The sequence below is a fragment of the Pinus tabuliformis genome, chromosome 5_2 (genome assembly GCF_031772625.1).
Source record: "Pinus tabuliformis cultivar Carrire ecotype Pingquan chromosome 5_2, CPIR1, whole genome shotgun sequence".
NCBI lineage: Eukaryota > Viridiplantae > Streptophyta > Pinopsida > Pinales > Pinaceae > Pinus > Pinus tabuliformis.
The window spans coordinates 7,054,958-7,065,799 of record NC_142306.1 but is presented as its reverse complement, the minus strand read 5'-3'; positions in this window follow the sequence as shown (position 1 = coordinate 7,065,799).

Sequence of the window (10,842 nt, the reverse complement as noted above, 5' to 3'; positions counted from 1 at the left end):
GTCCCACTGTGATAGTGCTAGTGCACTGTTATTTGACTTCCGGAGGGGTGGACGACCGCACCTTTAACCACAGCTTAGCAAACTGAAGGTTCAGCTGCAGCTGAACCTTGGTCATTTCCTCCCGAACCTCATGCATCACTGCTACTAACCTATGGACGCGGGCATCTGCTAGAGTGTCAGCTGAGATCGCCAGCTCCGGGACGCTTTGACAAGCTTCAGCTATGAACTGTACCAGCTGTCAATTTTGCGAAACCACTTCGTCGCACTACAAGCTTAACTATTCCATATTTATTTTATTCTCGCTAATGACTTGAAGTGCATGGATCTCCCTAGCCCATAGTTCTATAGTTATCCCATCCAATAGAATGTATAAGGTGTCCCATGGGAGTGTAGTGAGGTTGATGCCGAGACCCTTCAACGCGCTAATTGTAGGCCTGGCAGCCTCATTTGCTATCACTAGTGTCCCTTCTGGAAGCACTACGGTATTCGTCACCCGAGCAGACATCATCTATTCTGCAGGCGTTGTTCCGACTGCGAGGCTATTTGAAAGGGTACCAGCCGGAGGAGTGTGCACCTGCAACTCCTGTAGCTGCGCTCTGAGGGCCTCCAACACAATCTGGTTCTCCTGCATGAAATTTTGGAGGGCCTCGGAGGTAACATCGCGCATTGTCTCGCTGATGTTGTGCAAATCACCCTCAGTTAGGGTGATCATGTCAATAGACAACTTTGATGCCTTTACCTTCTTGCGTGACCCTATCTTCTCGGTTGGGTGCTGGCACTTCAACTGTGTTGATGCGATCTGTGGGTCTACACCTCCCTCTTCTTCCTCTACCTCCTGCCCATGCAAAGGGGATGTTTGGCCCTTGCGCACCTTCGTGGCTGCCTCTTATGCTGTTGTTGCTCCTTCTGTGGCCCTTTCTTGCTCAGTTGTTGTCTGTGTAGCACCCAGTGTCACCCGCACTTCTACTACCACTACCTCCTTCCTTCTCTTCTCTGCCAACTATGCGATGTGCAGCTTGGCCTCATCTTTCTTCCTTTGTACTGCTGACTTCTCTATCTTCGTGATGTCTGGAACTCGCCACTCCAACAGCCATGCCTCCAGTATGCTAAAGATGACATCATCTGTGGCTACAAAGGGTAGCTTTCTCCATTGTTTGGTCAGGTCTTTGCACACTTCGATGTAAATGTTATGGATGTCAACTTTGAATTCCAGAAAACCCTGCAGGTTGTTGTAAATAGTGGGCAACAACCACGGCTTGTGGTTGACACCCAATATGAGGTTCATCTCCATGAACACCCATAATATTTTACTGTCACAAATCCTAGTGGCATCCTTTGTGGCTTAGAGCAAAGCGTACTTCGCAGCCTTCGATAGATCTCTGTCAATCATGGGGAATTGACTATCCTCCGATAATTCCCCTACCACAAGCACTATGGACAACAGAAGACATGCATAGTGGAATGTTTTTCCATGTTCCTAAGATTCATGACAATTCTATAAAAACTCCTTGCAGAGGAAGTCAGACTAGTTAAACTAGACCCCCTTCACGCACTACTCAGCTATTGCAACCACCGGCGTGCGTAACTCGTCTGCGCGGCACTTGGGCATAACCTTACTGGCCAGTATTTGGGTTTCCACTTCACTGCCTTGTCATTGATGTTGGATATGGCCTAGCCCCTTTTCTTCTTTTCCAACTTGTACTTTTTCTTCATGGCCTCCGTGATGGCCAAGTCACTACCTTTCCCTTCTAAGATGTCCACACGGTCCTTTTCTTCTTTGCCAACTTGTACTTTTTCTTCATGGCCTCCATGATGGCCAAGTCACTACTTTTCCCTTCCGAGATGTCCACGCGGTCCTCTCCTTTGGATGGAAGCCGAGAAATGCAGTGAATAAAGTCTCTCATGATGGGGATGGGCTCCTCCAACCACAAACACCCATCATGCACCAGGCAGAGAAGTTGCCTAACAATGAAAATGGTTATTGTGGCATGGTGGAAATGCGGCACCTAGAGTAGGTTCAGTAGCGTAGCCTTTTCCACTCCGCGAAACCACTTTCTTGGGACTAATTCTATAACCCCCATCACGGTGTTTTGCTTGGGCTTCATGAGGTGCGAGGTCTCAAGGTGAGGGAATTTCTCATGGTTAGAGAGGTCCCAATCTTCAAATTTTAAGCTCGACACCAATCCTAGGTGCGTGCCCTCAAAAATAACATTTTCTAGGAGGAGCAGGGTTTGTAGCATGCTCTTGGTCACGTTAAGGTCCTTGGGCACTCTAGCCTTTCGTTTCTGTGGGGGGCAAATAGGTGGGCAGCTTTGTCAGGGGATGCGTAGGCTCAGTTTCCTCCTCCATGCCTTCCTCTTCTGCGATGATTAGGTCCTCCAAGTCTTCCTCTTCTTCATCGGTCTTTATGGTGACGACTTTCCCCTTCTCCTCCATTCATAGCTTGGTGCACAGCGGGTTCCATGGGGACACACGTACGAGAACCATCATTTTTTTGTTCTTCTTGGGTCTTGGCGTATGCGGCGATCTCCAGATTTCTACCACAATCCTGGCACCTTCCGGAGCATCCTCCATAGTTAGGGCCTATGCGGAATCTTCGACAATCATTTTTGTTATCTCCATAACATCCTCAATTGTTGCCATCATGTCTGTCCAGAAATCTAGCAGTCATGAACTCATGGTCTCAATCAACGCTCGACACATAAAAATCAACGCTTTGCTCAATCACTCAATTTGCAAATGACCAAGTGTTGTTTGTTGGGAAACCCTTTGTAATTTATAGCACTTTTTGAATTTGAATTCGACCATTCCCCCCAAATCTAGTTCATTAATGCTCCTTTGGCAGCAGATTTTCCCTAATCTTTCCCATAAATCGCGTCTTAAATCCCTATTGCCCGCTCCATTTGGTCTTATGTCGAGCATCCCATCGTGAATAGTGACTTCAATGGTCACTTTCTGGCCAACCCACGTGGCAGTGTAGCCCCCCGTGCTCAGATGCGAACCTTGTGACTCTTTGTTTCTATGCGCAGCTCCCAGGTAGAATAGTTTATAGTCCCGTGCTTCCTTTCAATTGCATGGAGCACTAAGACTGTACTTCCTTCAATTAGTCAGGTGGTCACACTACCTGTGTCAAGTTTCATCTTGTCATCCATCATGTTTCTTGGAGAATACCCACCTTTTATTGTTACGGTTGGCATCGCACACTTTACCATCAGCAACGCACTACCCTGGTCAATAAGATTAGCAATGTGCGGTCTAAGCCAAGGCATCAAACTAATCAATTCATACCGATAGGCCTTAAACCTGTCATCGCGATCAAATGCATCCTGTATTATCACCCTAGTCTTTTTGCTGAGAAAATCTTCCTTTATCTCATCCGCCATCTTCTTGACTTTCGTGTCCACCAGATCACTTTTCTTCCTTAATCGTACCCTTTCTTCTTCAAGTTCTTGGAGTTTAAAATTTTTCCTGTTGGATTTCTGCTTCCAAGGTTCTGTGAACCATCATATCTACCGGTGATATCATGTGCAATATAGGCTCTCCAAGTACTATAGGGCTTACTGCAGTTGCTTCATACTCCAGCCTTAGCAGTGCCCATGCAGTCAAGTTTTTGCACGTTGTCCTATAAGTCGAGAGAATGGCTGGTATGCGAAGGTCCTAGTTAGTTTGCTTCACATTGTGGAACTTGTTCAATGCTTCATGTACTTTGTTAAAAGATTCTACGTGGATATTCTTCTGCGCACTTGGTCTTTCCATACTTCGTGGTCCCAACGGAGGGGTCAATCACACCATTGCCTTACCGAGACTTGCTTATTATTCAGGTCTCCTACCACAAGGACGATGTATATTCATGCAGGTTTTGCACCATATGCCTGTATCCACATGGATAGGTGGGTGTATGGGTTGGTTCATTCGTCATACTTGTCTTTCAATCACATCTGAGGCTTCGCAAACTACATGTGCATCATCCTTTTGCATTCACGCCAGTCCTCAAAACCTCGTTTGTGCGTGCCCCACCATCTTGTTGGCATAGCTCATAGTACCCATTTCAGAGCGTCAAAACACTACTGTTCCAGTACTTCTCTTTCATATTTGTTCAGGAAGTCATCCACCTCGCTTAACTCGTCATACATAGGAAAATCTCTTACCTCTGTCACTACACAGTGTAGAGATCTCGTCATCATGTTACAGTTGAGCATGGTTACCTCGTGTAATCAGTTCTGCCATTGTTCTATCTCCTCGTCAGAATCTAATGTATAGAAGCTTTCATGCTCACAAGACATTCAACCTTCCACAGTTGGATTTACCCAGTCTTGCTCGGGCGCAATTATCTTGTAGATGCAGTCCATCTCATATTCCTCGATCTGCGTGGTCAATCTCCTCTCCCTTCCTGTTTGGTTCGTGTGCTTCCCGAGCTTTCAGACTATGCACAATTCTCTTGGCACGGTCCCAATGCTTCTAGTTATGAGTTCTTGCAACCCATTTACAACCTCGTTGTTGCGCAATAGCTTCATGCATGTCTCAAAGAATGTAGTGAGCATCGATGGGTCCATGTCTGGCTCCCGTCTTTCTTTACTTCTAAAAATGGAGGCATCAACAAAGCTCCTCTTAGCTTCCATGAAGGTCTCCTTAGTGCGCTCCAAATCAAATTCTAGTTCCTTCATTGGAGCCTTACGAACCAAGGTACTTTATTCAAGTTTCTTGCCTTTGTCATATCCTGTGACAATTCCACTCCATAGCACAATATTTACATTAGGGTCTTCCTCGTGTGGCTCATACCTCATCATTTGCAGGTTTTGAGTCAAGCGAGGTTGGAGTGCTCCTTTATCACACAACCTCGGTATCAGTGTGGTACAATCCTCTATTCATGGTTAAAAAACGTACAATATAAGCATGATGGTCTCTTTGGATTCATACAATCGAGGGCATAATGCCCTGCCCTCTGCAATTGTAGCATATCAGCGGTTTGTGACCTCGTCCTAGTCCCCCTCCACCTCGGCCTTGTCCGCACCCCTAAAATCTGGTGCACACCATTCTTGTGTTTTGACCGAAGGGCCATGTTTCAGCCTGAGCTATATAGGTAGGAGTTCGATCCATCATCAACTCATAACTTCTACAGGTGTGCTCATCATGCCCTACTGACCTACAGAAATTACAGAACAACTGTTGTGAATTTTGTGTATACATCTGCAATAGATGGCAGTTATCTGTAGCATGATTTCCTCCTATCTGACAAATCGTGCACCATAATGCATGCGTCACGCTTAGTCCTGCTTGTGCCTCCAGTCTTAGTGGCATTGGCCCTCCTCCCGCACGTAATTCACGAACATCGGGAAGTGGTCCTTGTCATGCCCCTGGCCTTTGCATTTTACACACCATACCTCATCGCACATCTCTCTTGTCTTGTTTCAAACTCTGCATCTCTAGGCACAATTTTTTCAACTGCGCATGGATCTGCTAAATTCCCAGGTTAGGATCTTACATCGAAGTCTCATGCAATCTCATCGCGACCTCGAAAGCCTCAGCCTAAGTTGTTAGCCTTTGTTGTAACAGCACGTTTCGTAGATGTGACACTTACGATGCTACAAACCTATCGCGGTGGTGCCCATCTGTTAATGTCATGTTTGCTTCGCAAATTGTACACTTCAGCCTTTGATCCAATTCCCACGGGGTCTCGCCTCGTAGCATTGTGATGTCCTTGAATCCAATGATTGACTCTGCCTTAGATTTTGGCCTGCTAAATTATTTTTTTAGCATAGCTTGGATATCCGCGATCCCCGCATTTGTATTGTCATTAGAATGCTTAATGTACCAGGTCAGTGCGCGATCATGTAGAGTGCTGATCAATGTCACCTTCTTTATATTGTCTTCTGTGACACCCTATGCTTCCCATACAACTTTTGTCACGAACCAAAATTGGTCTGGATTTCCATTCCCTGCTCCCTTGAACACAGGTATCTTTATCGTGCTTGCCATACTACTTCACGGTGGTGGCGGAGGTGGTATGGGTGAATACGGGGGTGAATATGGTGAAACTAGTGGTGGTGTGGGTGGGGATGGTATGTGTTGGCTTATAGGGGCCTGACCTAGGTTCAGAGTTAATTTAGCCAAACAAATCTCGGTACTACTGGCACTTTCGGCAATAGTTCATGGAGCGCGGACTGAGGTCTCACCCGAAGTAGTATGGGAGCGTGCTAGAACCAGGTTTCCACAGCCTAGACATGTCTCATGAATCTAAGTGGTCTGCGACTTAACCCTATGCACAGGTTTCTTTGCGCACTTTCTCGCACTTCGCAACCCGATATACTACATTTGCACTGCCCTACCCAAGGGCTGAGGATCGCAATCTACGTTATTCCCAAGATCTTACTGGTATTCCACTGTTAGTTGATTATTTTAGCCTACTTGCGTGCTTTAAGTTATACTTAACAACATAACCCATTCATACAAGTGCGAGCAGTAAATAAACAATATATTTGAAAATTATATTAATCTTTCATTAACCCAAGAACAGATACACAAAATGATAACAAACTTATCTTTATTAATTCCTTTCTCGATTACAGACTCAACTCTGCCCTACACACTCAGTTGTAAGGGTCTACGCACTCAGCTGTAGACTACTAGGCCTCTGCGCACTCAACTGCAGAGCCTTCTCCTACTCTATGACCCAAAGACACACTTCACTTAGTTACTTAGACTCTCTTCCTACTTCTCTCTACTTCTTCTATCTCCTTAGAGCCTCATTATATTTATACAGTCCCATGGTCCGCGGACCATGGGTAGGTCTATCCAGTCAACGTTACATTACAAACCTAGGGCAGACAACCCTGTGACTCTATCAGACTTTTGCGCTCTGGGCCCGTAATTCACGAAGCGGTACAACAAGATTCGGCCAAAACATGGGCTTTGAGCCCCAAAACATGCCTTGGGGGGGATTCCATGCCCAACAGTATGCACAGAATTCTTTGCCTTATTAGCTTGATCACACTTGTTGGTGAGACCTTCGTGAGCTCTTCTTCACCCGCTCGGGGAGGTGAAATCAAGGGGCTAGTTTCTAGTTTTGTGCTACCTTCGTTTCTGTAGATTCTCCCACTCCTCGTAGCCCCAAACATACATTTTTTCACACAACCTGCTTTTCACCCATTAGAATTTTAATGGAAGTGTTCAAAGATTTAATGTATTTACCTCGTGATCCCTTGAGGAAACATCATTCTACCTTGATATATCTAACTAAAGTATCTATTGCGAATTTGGTGATGAGTCCTCCTATGATTCAATGGAGACAGTGATCAATAGCACACATGATCTTATCTTCCAATGCCTCTAGTCTACGCACCAATTCCAGAGTCCACGCAATATGTTTGTTGATTTTACACCTTCCTTGGCTATTTGCTAGCTTTGCGATCCACTCATACAACTTAGTGGGGAAGGATGCAAAGAAAATTTCATGGATCTTTGTAAATAAGTAGCAATTTAACCACTCTTCCTTTAATAGTCATGGACTCCTATTTTCCTGCGCTGCGAACTGGTGAATCTTTATGTACAACCAATCTTAAATTCCTTTCTTTATCAAATTCCATTGATACAACATCAGACTTCTCTATGCAGAAGGGGATCTCGACAACGGAACCATTTGCTGGCTTGTTGGGGCCTGACCTAGGTTTGGAGTTAAGTAGCCAAACAAATCCCTGTACTACTGGCCCTTTTGGCAACAATCTGCGGAGCGCGAATTGAGGTCTCACCCGAGGTAGTATGGGAGGGTGCTAGAACCAGGTTTCTACACGCTTGAGATGTGTGAGAGGTTCGACTGTTCCTCTGTTGGTTCCTGCGCATAAGTTGCTTCGCGTACTTTCCTATTCCCCATAGCTTGATACACTGCCTTTGCATAGCCCTAACGAGGGGCTGTGGAGCTCCCATGCCGTGCTCTATGCTATTATCCTAGATCTTACTTATCTTACAGTGCTATTTAATTACCTTCTCCTACTTGAATGGATTAAGTTATAATTAGTTACACAAAACATTAATACACGTTCATGCAGTGAATAAACAATATACTTCCAAATTATATCCAATCATTCATTAAACCAGGAAAAGATACACATAAATATAGTAAAACTTCTCTTTATTGATTCTTCCAACGGTTACAGACTCGACCTACCTTGCGCACTCAGCTGCAGGAGTCTCCGCACTCAACTGCAGGAATCTGCGCACTTAGCTGCAGACTACTAGGCTTCTGCGCACTCAGCTGCAGAGCATTCTCCTACTCTATGACCCATAAACACACTTTTCACCTTGAATCAATCCCTTAGACTTCCCCTTTCCTTATATTCCTCTATTGGTTATCTTACACACTTAGAGCTTCATTCTATTTATACAATCCCATGGTCCGTGGACCATGGGTAGGTCTATCTAGCCGACATTACGTTACAAAAACTAGGGTGGACAACCCTGTGACTCTATTATAATCTCGTGTCGTGCACCCACAATTCGCGGAGTTTTTACAAAACGATTCAGTCAAATCTTGGGCTTTAAGCCCCAAAACAGGCCTTGGGGGCATTCCATGCCCAACACTTCAACTCCGCTACAGGTCAGAGAATAGCACGAAGCCAGTGTGAAGGATGGAATTGCGGTAGTGGATGTCGTGGTGGTGGATTGAATCGCGCTCTTCGAGCAATCCATGGAGGTAGTCACCTCTCTATAGGAAGATCCTAACCTACAAAGGTTAAACATAAAGGCCCATGAATTTCAGCAGCAGTATGATTAAACGGGAGTGACGACGTGCACCTTCGTTATAGCACAACGATTGGCCAAGTTGCATGAGGAAAAATAGTTGCTTGAATAGGCGGAAGCAGTGCAGAGGAAAGAGGTGGTCCTCAAGGCCAGATTGGGGCCTTGGCTAGATGAGGCCTACAATATCTCTTCCAACATTAAGGAGAAGTTGGCTAGCCTACAAAGAATGTAGGAAAAAATCAAGCAAGACAATGCGGGACCAGCAATAGAGAAAATGGTGGAGCAGATCAAACTGGCAACCACATAAAGCGCGACTAAGGTAGTAGTGGCACAAGTAGATTTGGGAGGTCTCCACAGTAAGATATTTGCACCAATAGAATGACTCGAGGGTGAGTCATGATCTTTTTGTTGGGGGCTTGTTGGGACACGTTCCCCTAGGTTCAATTTTGGGGCAAAAGCCCACGTTTTGGGGCAAAAATCCCAAGTTTTGCTGAATAAAATGTAAACTCTCCGCAAGTTGTTGTCGCGGAGCACATAGATAGTAATGTGTTATAAAGGGTTTCACTATTCTTTTATGTAAGATTTGTCAGCTTTTATAGATCTACCCATGGTCCGCGGACCATGGGATTGTATAAGTAGGAGAGTCTTAGAGAGTCTAAGAAAAAAATGATCGATGATGAAGATGAATGTAATGGGCCAGTAGAGAAATGAGCGAAGAAGTATTAGAGTAGAAGAGAGGCTCTGCAATTGTGTGTGCACAGGCCTAGAGCAGATTCCCCAGTTGAGTGTGTGAACCCCTGCAGCTGAGTGGGCAAAGAAGTCTTGAGTCTGTAAGCAAAATTGAAGTATTAATAAAGAGATTATTCCAGAAATTCCTGTGTTTTGTCCATTTACTTCTTCTATGGATGAATGTGTTTTTATGTTGTAATAAATGATGGGTTATGAAATAATATTGTATTGATGCATGACTTTACATAATTGATGTTGTTATATGAATGCACTTAATATTAACTATTTACACGAAGCATAAATTTTCCAGGTTAAACTTTCAATGATTAGGCCGATCTTGGTAAAACATGGGATTAGGAGTAATCACAGAGGTGCGTAAGTGGTTGATTCACCTGTTTAGGGTCCGAAAAGACAGTTGTGAACATTCGTAGAGGTATCAGAGCTGATTAAGGGTAGTTATATCGATAAGCCCTAAAGGCTTATCGATTTGTGTGAAGGAAAGTTTAGGGCATAAAACGACATTACACTAATCTCTGGGTGCAAAACTTAGTTCTAGCATTGCCCCATACTTCTTCGGGTGAGACTTCAGTCTGCACTCGACAAATTGATGCCAAAACGACTAGTAGTGTAGGGATTTGTTTGGAAAAACTAACTCTGAAGCTGGGTCAGGAGCTAGTAAGCCAACACCGGCACAGATTGCATCGAGCAGGTAGGAAGACATGAATAAATTTTCTTGTTGATCCTTGGGCGGACTTTAAGAATTTCATAGATGCACTTTCAACTAGAAATCCAACATGTCAGACCACTTGAATAGTTTTCCTTCACTTTCCAGCTAAGGAAACATAGAAACCCAACTGTACGGGAAGGTTTTTTTACTCCCTTGGCCATACAAGTGGCATACGAAGATGACCAAGAAATTATATTACTTCCTAAGTGTCTTCGTCCCATATATCTGGTTGGGTGTCATCCCGAACTTTACTAGCTCCTTTGGCCAATGCTTAAAGATGTCTCTTGTAATCGTATTGCCATTGGGAGTGTAGAATGGTGCATCCATCTTACTCATTGGGAATGGAAAATGATATATCTCCTGATAACCCTCTATCCTAAAGGAAGCGAGCCTTGCTCCAATAACATTTCTTAATATCATTATCTCAGGATCAGTGTGTGAGAAAATCTAATGGATAACATATGCGCTAGGGAACACGGGAAACCTGCATGCAAGCATGTATAGTCCTGACTTATGGATGTTCACATAGAAATTTCGATCCTCCATATTTTCCTCAAAGCTACTTGAGAAGATGGTGTTGATGTCTTTCCAAGTGATATTGATGTCCTTCTCGATGAACAGGTGTGTGTCTGTGTACACAGTCTAGCTTATTG